At 31.5% G+C, this 9,841-nt stretch overlaps 1 protein-coding gene across 31 annotated transcripts in view; it reads left to right on the plus strand.

Annotated features, from left to right (window-relative positions):
- Positions 1-9,841, plus strand: part of LOC106878372 (rho GTPase-activating protein 5) — a 336,880-nt gene that overhangs the window by 1,042 nt on the left and 325,997 nt on the right. The window lies entirely within an intron of this gene.

The raw sequence follows: 9,841 nt of genomic DNA on the forward strand, positions 1-9,841 counted from the left end.
TATATATATATATATATATATATGTGATGTGTGTATATATATATATATATATGTGTGATGTGTGTATATATATATAATATTGAATGTCTTCTACCCGCCACAACTCAACACTTGTTTTTCGATTACTAACAAAACGGTTTATATAGAAAAAAATCTTTACCATTGACAAGTGTATAATCGTTTAGTTAATAGTTTTGGTTTCTTTATTTCTTTCTATTAAAATTTGTTTTAAAACGATCGTTGTCCATGTTTCTTCTGATATAACATCAAGTGAAGAAAAAAGTTAGATTTTTAACTAGCACTTGAAATTTGTTCTGTTTTACACACAAAAAATATTTAATCTTTTGTATTTATCTTAGACATCTGAATATCTTACTGGGTCAAAATGAATGAGATAATTAAATACCACTACACGATTTACAAACGTTTGATTCCTTCTCTTCTTTCAAGCTTCTAAACCATATTAATTTATTTGTTTATTTCAAACTAAATGCAGTATTTTCTGCTTGTCGATACTACACTAAGTGTTATTTCTAATCTCTGTTCCTTTTAAATTCCATTCAACGGGAATAATTAACTTAGCCTGTCCTGTTGTCATGTCACTGTCGGTCTAGAAAAATGTCTTTGCTTACTGTAAGGACCACATTAGCTATACGATCTGATGGCCTGACTTAAGGTTGCGGTATGGAGGTAAAGCCTTCTAATTCTCTCATGACATTGCTTCCTTGCTTTTTGTCACAAATCGTCTCATAATTTGTCATTTTTTCTCCGCATCTATTGTTTGTTGGCAACAGGCATGTTTGTTACAATAATGTCTTTTAGAAATTAGTTTTCTTTCTGTTTTTTTTCTGCTCTTCACACCAAACTGGAATATTTTCCATTGCTTTTTCAAATATGCGTCATGATAAAACTTACATCACTGTTCTCGTTTTTTTTTTTTTTTTATTATCCATTAACATTAAGAAAACATGTGAAGGTTATTCGAATATTTTAGCTATTATTATGACAGTATGAAATACATTCTTTATATATAATTGACATAGAACGATTATTTTTTAAGGGGCCTGTTATCTTAAAAGGTCCTATAGACATTTGTCATTTCCTATTGACCTCATCATTTGGTTTGGATTCAGTGCTCAGGTAATCAGTGAGTTCTTACACACATACATCTGTTATTATATATATATATATATATATATATATATAGAAAAAATATAAATGAAAGAACGAATGACGCACGGGTTGCTGACATTTTAGTTCTGTTCGGTCGAGATAATTTGTTACATCAGTTATAGCTTATTGTATTTTGTTTCAATTTTGTTTCCATTGGAAACAGTAAAATAAATCGATGTAGAATTGCTGATTCTTTTCACTTTGGGTTGTCAAAAAGAAAAAAAAAACTAACTGAAGATATATCTCTTTTTCACTAGTATTGCTATGCTAACAGATTGCCTAATATTCTTCATAGCTGGTGCTACCATTTAATTGATGTCTTATATATTTTAAACAGGTGTCAGCTACCCTTGTCATCGTATATTTTCCTTTTCAATGCCATACTCGACAAACAATACGTTATATTAACGAATATATGTTGCTTTTCTTTTCTTGTTAATGATTTCATTATCAATTTATCTTTCTATAACTGGGACCCGTTTTGTCTTTTCCTAAATGTCACATTAAATTGAAACTTGTTTTACCTGCCTGAATACATGGGACATTAGTTTTAAATCGAACACATGCATGTTCTATTCATTTTATGTTATCTTACTTTTTATATTAACGTTCTCAGTGTTTCTTTTCCCCAACATTGCCATTTGATTTAGTTTATTGTATTTCGGGATCGTGAAGCCATTCTTGAACTGCTATATCTGAAAGTGAGGCATTAAGCTTTTCCTTTAACTGCATAGTTGTTGCTGGGCGATCTTTTCGTTGCTGACTGCGTCATTTCCTAATTCCCCATCACTTTGTGTGTGTTCTTTAATAATTACATCATCATTCTCAGTCGAAATATTACACATTTTAGACCCATCATCCGAGACGGAATTGAGAAAATGAAAGAAAATACTTTATAGCTGATCGCAAAGTATATAACGTTGAAAATCTTGACGCGAAAATTATCAGCTGATGTACTGCAGTTATTAGCTGTTTATAATCGTATACATCAAGTGGAAATGTTTAAACAAGAGCGAAGCCATGATTAAGACGACACTTGTAGAATGCTAATCTCAGGTGAAAATGTGTGTGTATATGTGTGTGTATTTGAAGGCGGTGCTTCAGCATGGTCTTGGCCGTGATGTCTGAAACGAACTTAAGTCAAAATGTTTCTATGGTTGAAACACTAATAGACACTCTGTTCTGAAGCGGATTAGTTCGAACGTTTGTGATGAATGTGCCTTGATGTTTCGTGACAACCTGGTTATTTTTGCTGCTGTCAACAACTTAAACCATTTTGGCATCAACTACGCCATACTATATTTCATTTGGATTATATAATTTCTAGTTTGACTAAAGGCTGTTGCTCTTTCGTAGCGAGGCATCTAATTTTGTGTTATCAATAGTGGTAGAATTCATGCCAGAATCAATTAGGTTGTCATAGTAACAAATTTCCTTTTCATATAAATCACATGTAGTTCTTTCTGATTACAATTTAAATAACACACACACATAGTGTGTGTGTATAAGTATATACAGGCATTCAATGTTTCTGTATGAATTCTTTTTAGAAACATTGTCACCACTATGTTTTCACTTCATTCATAACTACGAGGATTACAAATCCTGCCCACATTCTTGTGACATCTCGACGTTATTTCCCAACATTGCTGTCCCAACTATTGACTTAGCTTCCAACTAGGAGCACATGAGGTGATAACCATTATTATTCCATTCATTCCAAATATATTTATGTAGCCAGTGCAAAGTATATATTTTAAACTTGATGTTGCTGTTCAACAGTAGCGGATTGGTTGTTCGTTTTATGAGCTTTTCCTTAACAAGTCTTATCCAAGCTTAGCCACTTTATTTAATTTAATAATTACCCATTATTCTGTCATAAAGGATTTATATGTATTTAAAATCATTTTTGTTATTGTCGATGTTGTTAGAGAAGTGATTTAGTAGAAGAGCGCCTGACTACTTGTCTTGTTTGTACTGAATATAAAATACCACCTATCCTGTTATATATTCTTTTACCTAAAAATTAATGATCATCATCAGTGTCACCTTACCAAAAATTAAGACTTAGGCTCCACTGGTGTCCGATTTTTGACAATGTTAGTTTTTGTTTAGGTCTTAACGTAAAAGTTTTTGCTTTAATTTAAATAGAATTTGAAGATTTTTTGAGAAGAGTTAACTGTCTCACCCTAACTTTCCTCTCTAGAATCGATATAATCAAACTGCTAGAATAGTCAATCAACTAGACATGCCTCACTTAGGAAAATGAGTTTTGTGGCTAAGTAAAAAAAACTATTATTATATCATGAGGCAGTGCAGTAGTTAAAATATTAGTCTCAGACCAAATCTTTATAGTATTTAGCTATGTTACTTTATGGGTTGATGAAACAAGTACCAACCATTAGGGTTGATTTAAATTGTCTATTCCCTTTCCCATCTTTTGCTGGATGTAAGAAATTGTTATATAATTGGCCAGAGATCTATATATTTCTATTCATTTTTCTTAGTTTCACTATTTCATGAGAAGTTACGTCCTTAGGAATATGCTTATTTCAAGGTTTATTTTGGTTCTATTTGGTCTCATGTAACATGATGGGAGAATATAGAAAATTTCTATGCAAGGATATTTTGGGATTTCAAGTAAATTGATTTCCTTCAATTATAAATATACATTATTAATTACTTGTATGCTTGTTGTAGTAATTATTGGAAATGGTTATTAACAGTGGTTCAGTTTTAAATTACAGAATATCCTGTTTCAAATTTAATTTGCAAAGAGGGATAGGCAGAAAGACTGAGAGAGAAACCAGAACTGCTTCATGATAAATTTAAAATAGAAATGCTGAGTTATTAGAATAATTATCTTTAATTATGAGAAGGGTGGAGGGTAGAAAGCAATTAGCATATGTTTCTCTGTTTAATATTCCTTTTTGAGTCTTTTTATTATCTGTTTATTTGAAGTAGTAAAGGGTGTCATATTATCCATCCCATCAGCTCCACCTGTCTTAATGATTTAAATATGAAAGAAGTGTATATCTAGTTAAGTGACGAGATTAAATGTTTAATGATCTACACAGTAGTTGCTTGCAACACAGGGCTTTTTCAAAAAATGTTACAATGATCTTGTGTTGATGTATTTTGCACTATTTTATTATTGAAATGGTTGTTAAGAAATTGTGTTATGGTATCTCCATTTCAATTACTATTTAATTTTTAGATTATAATTCCAGTGTTGGTTTCTTAAAATGATTTTGTGTAAAGAGTAGTTTATTATTATCATTATTATTATGAAGGTGGCGAGCTGACAGAATTGTTAGCACGCTGGGCAAAATGCTTAGCGGTATTTTGCCCATCTCAATGTTTTGAGCAAATTCCGCTGAGGTCGACTTATCCTTTTAGGGTTGATAAATTAAGTACCAGTTGAGTACTGGGATCGCTGTAATCAACTTAAACCCTCTCCTAAAATTTCAGGCCTTGTGCCTATAGTAGACAGGATTATTATTATTATTATTATTATTATTATTATTATTATTTAAGGTGGCAAGCTGGCAGAACTGTTAGCATGCTGGGCAAAATGCTTAGCAGCATTTCTTTGTTTTATTCAAATTGTTGAATTCAAATTCTGCCATGATCAACTTTGCTTTTTGTCCTTTTTGGGTCAATAATGTAAGTACTGGGTTCGATGTAATTTCCTAGTCCCATGCTTTGTGCCTATAATGCAAAGGGTTACTACTATTTAGTATAAATAATACTTTGAAACAGAGCTTTTGTGACTAAGGGGTTACTATATCAATCTTCTAAACTGCCATGAGTTCAGAATGCAGACAATTTGCATTATTTCTTTTATTTGCGTAGATCGAATATAAGTACCCTCCTGTAGTTGATAAAAGAAAGGAATTCCCTGTATAAATCTGTCCTAATGTATGTAATTATTTGAGTGCAAACTGATTTTCTGCCCACTCATCCATTGTATTGAACAGATTTCCTGGCGAAAGATAAATATTTCTATGTAGCAAACATATACTTGGAACTGGGTGTTGCACCTTTCTCAGTTGATGCTTTTGTTGGTCCTCTTCTTCTGAGACACTTAAAGGTATTTTTAGATCTGGTTTCAAAGTGTCAGCCTGGTTAGGATATTAGTCTGAAGCAAGTATTTCTCTCTGCTCTAGTATCTATTTCCAAAAGATAGGTGAATTGAGGTATTTAATTTTCATTGAACAGCCCAATGCACAATGAGATGCCTGTATTCTAGAACTGTAGTGGTTTGTTTTTTAATATGATTACATGCAATACCATGTTAAAACTTGCTCTGGATTGATTTTGCTATATTGATTACTTAAGGCAAAATACACATAAATATTCAAAACATACATAGTTTATGATAAATTATCATAATCATTGATACACTAGCTTGCCAGTTCCTATCCAACCCATGCCAGCATGGAAGATGGATGTTAAATGCTGATGATAACATATTTTAAATTACCGTATTTTAACATGTATAAGGAACTCCCTAATTTTGGGGGCTTAAAATTTGGAAAAAAGGTTTTGTAAGGGATTATAATACTATCCATTTATTTTTTAAAACCTAATTTTTGGCAAAAAAGGGTTTCTTATACATGTTAAAATAGGGTAAATACAAAATCTAATGTTTATGGGAATAAATTATTATTGAACTAGCAACAATAGTCTAATAATTTTAAAAATTGTTCAGTTCTAGCTAACTGAAACTATATAAATATTAATCACATATTCACACTGAAAACATCGATCTTTACTTTTGGGATATGTCTGGCATAAATTTTTACCCATTTATAGATAGATAAATTACTGTATTTGTTGTAACAAAAACAGCTGTAAAAATATCCTGTGTAATGCATTTGACTGACTGCTTTTACAGCATTTGTTCTGAGCCCAAATCCCAAGTTTTTCAGCCTTTCAAGGTTGATAAAAAGTACCAGTCCAGAGTGGTGGATTGGTGGAATTAAATGAACCATGTACCTTGAGATATATCTTTTGGTTTTTTTTGTCTTCTGAATTCAAATCCTTCCATGAACTTATATGGGTGGTAGATTTAATCTATCACCCAATTTTACACCAATTGGTAACTTGCATCTTTGTTACTGGCTTTCAAGTCAGGTATCTGGTTTGAAAATTCTTTTTATCTTCCTCTCTCCCTCTCTTCCACCTGTCTCAGAGGTCCTGGGAAAAGGATTATGGGCACTGCCTTCCTTCCTGACTGAAAAGATATTAAAAAATAAATTGTTTATCCTCAAGTCATTCCTGATCATGAATGCTATGACCATTCTATGATTGTCAGGCTTAGTGTATTCCTGTGCTATCTACCTCACATATCCGTATGATGTAATTTTAACAGAGATTTGGCTGCAATTTCTATCATGTAGAATGACTGTATAAAGGGCTTTTCTTGGTCTGTCTGTCTATTGTATGTGTTTCAGTGTATGGGCATATGTTTCTTAGAAGCTTTACTTTTCATGCGAGGAATAAGAAATTCTTAGATGTTTCTTCATTACAGGCTTTTACTCTTTGAAGATTTCATGAATCATTTCTCTGATCAATATGAATTTTTGGTTAATAACAGTTTTTATCACAAAATGTTCCCTTCAGTTTTTAAAATTTTAAACTGCGTTATAAAAATTAAAAAACAAAGTTAATGAATTATAATATATGACTTCCAATTTATTTCTTCAAACCTATTAGAATTTTCAATTAAAAAAAAAAAAAAAGAAAAGAAAACTTATGCAGAAGATTAAATGAGAATGAAAAAGAGATTGATTCTTTTTAATTTCAAGACATTAACCAATTTATAATCTCCATCTTTGAAAATATTTATTTGCATTAGGCCTTTTTATTGTTTTCTGTGCAAGTTTCTCCTTAATACTTCTGCTTTCCACCAAATGTAAAAATTTCTCAGAATACAATTTGTTCTGAATTATTTTGATGGTAATCAATTTTATTGTAAGTATGAATGCATGTGTGTAGATGTAGCTGTGTGGTTAAGAAGTTTGGTTTGTTACCACATAATTTTGGGTTCAATGCCATTGCATGGCTGTTTTTGGAATGTCTTCTGCAATATCTTTAGCTCATTCAAAGACTTGTAAGCGATATTTGGTAAGCTGGAAGTTGTGGGGAATCCCACTGGATGATTGTGTATGCTTATCAAAAATAGCTGAATCAGCATGTCAAGGAGAAGTTACTTTTTGGTATTTGGTTTGCTCCTTCGTGCTCAGGTTCACTTTGTCTTTTGTTCTTTATAAGAGCAACAAAATATGTACCCCAGGTACTGAGGTTGATATTATAGACTAAAACACTTGAGATGGGGCCCTAGTATGGGTAAAATCAAATAACTGAAGGCATTAAAAGATAAAAGAAGAAAAATCATATATGTATATAAATGTGTGTGTGGTGTGTACACACACTCTCGCATATGTGTATAAAATGTATGTGTAATATATTTCGTGACAGTTTTACTCAGCACCATATGACTTTGTCAGCTTTTAGGATGAATTCATCTCATCAGATGTCTAGAAAAGAGCCAACAGTTAAAATATTTATGTAACTCATACCATATGTGTTGAATGCCACTTTCTTTCATTTGTCCACTCACTGTGTGTCTATGTAAAATCAAAGGAAGGATAAAGCAATAAGAGTTATGTAATCAGTGCTCCTTTGTCATTCCCTTAATTTCAAATTATGTGCTGTACTCATCTAATACTTTATTCTAAAGCATAGGTATATTGAGTTATAATTACAGGTTATTAGTATTGCTATTCCTAACTGAAATCCTATCTATCCATATGCATAAGTAGTATCAGTAAGGACCTTATCAAATACAAATTAAAAAAAAAAGAATATTTCTTTTAATGAAGTATGACGCTACATTTTATAGGAAAGGGGTATTTGTAATTAGTTAATTCCAACTAACTACTGGTAATTATTTTATTGTTTCCAAAGGGATAAAAGGGCAAAATATCTAAACAATTGTTGCATTTGCTATAAAGATTGTTATAATTTCTGTACTGTCATTATGTAAAGTGTTGAGTTGAATTTCTATTGCTGTCATTACAATGGCTCCCTATAATTATTTTGTTGAGAAGGGTTTATTATAGAGAGACTGAATAAATGATAAGGATGGGATGAAGCTTTTGTCCTAGGTTACAGGACAAATGATGCAGCACTTTTTTTTGTGAAGAAATTTGTTTACTCTTTTCCGATTTCATCAACACATGATTGCAGTAATAGTATGGTGGTAGAAAAGTCATGCCTAAAATATTGGAGGGTGCTTTTGATTGAATCTTATTTTGAGCAGGATCTTTCACTAGCAATTCTTTAGTATGTTGCCTGTTTTTAAGAAGTATCCTGCCCCCTAAATTAGCTGCAGTATAGCTTGAACCCAAGTTTCAGGAGTTTAAGCAATTGGGAAGGATGCTGTTGTATTGCCACTTTTATCTACATGATTTTAATTCAGTGTTTATTACAAGCTGTATTGTGTGTTTGCTGTGTGGTGGATTTAGTGGCAGCTACTTCTCCATGGTGCCTATTTACAGTTTGGTTTAATTGACTATGAATGAAAGGTAAGTGCCTTTGCGAGGGAAAACTGGCAACAGAGGTAGTAGGATACTATCTGTAAATCTTTCAGCTGGTAGGGTAAAATTGACTCAACTTGGGAAAAAATATATAAATAGATGAAGTGGTGGTGGTTGAGATGGGCAGTTGCTTAGCTTTTGTTGATCTGTTGTAGTTTGGTATGCAAAGACTGAGAAGTAGAAGTGGACTGTATATAATGTGAATTTAACAGGTTAATGGTGTTTAAATGAGGTAAGGCACCAGTTTTGAGAGACAAAATTTAAGCTATGTAGATGTGAAAATGGTGGGTTTCCTTTGGAGGTAAAAATGTCATTGGCTTAACATTAAAGATGAGAAAAGGCAATTGTCAAACAAAGATATAAAAATGTTTTCCCAAAATGATTGCTATGTATTTTAAAAATACTTCATGATCATTATTTTTGGAATTTTATTAAACTTCAGATATTTCCATTTCATTTTTTTCATTATAGTTAATTATATAATTATCTTAAACTCATTTTTTAAAACTAAAACTTATATGCAGTCCTATTTTACTTTAAATAGAATTTTATTATTTCTTTTTAAGAGAGAAATCTTAAATTGATACAAGCAGTATTTGTCAGTTCCCAACACTTTCTTTCTCATTTACACAATTACTTGGAATTACTATTTTTAAAGAATGGAGCACAGGTAATTAAGTAATAAAAATGGAATCTGATAGGGGTGAAACATTATGTATGTTTATTGTTGACATTTCGTTTTGTATTGCTTTGAGTTTTTATTATGGAAATTGTGACCTTAAGCTAACATAACTAGTTTTACCTCTCAGCAAGTTATATTTTACTAAGTGTTGCTTTATAATGAGTTACTGTTTTAAGGATAGCTCTTAAAATTTTTTGTAAGGATTCTATCTACTTCCTGTTGATTCTTCTTAATAATAAAGAATTACTTCAACAAACCTTCTTTCAGAGTTGACCCTCCCAAAGTAATGGTGATGCTATTTTTAGCTCTGTGTAATTGATGTTCTCATATTCTGTATTGACATGACTTTATTACTTTTGGAATCTGAAAACAGATTGGT

This window comes from Octopus bimaculoides, chromosome 6 (genome assembly GCF_001194135.2).
Source record: "Octopus bimaculoides isolate UCB-OBI-ISO-001 chromosome 6, ASM119413v2, whole genome shotgun sequence".
Lineage (NCBI taxonomy): Eukaryota > Metazoa > Mollusca > Cephalopoda > Octopoda > Octopodidae > Octopus > Octopus bimaculoides.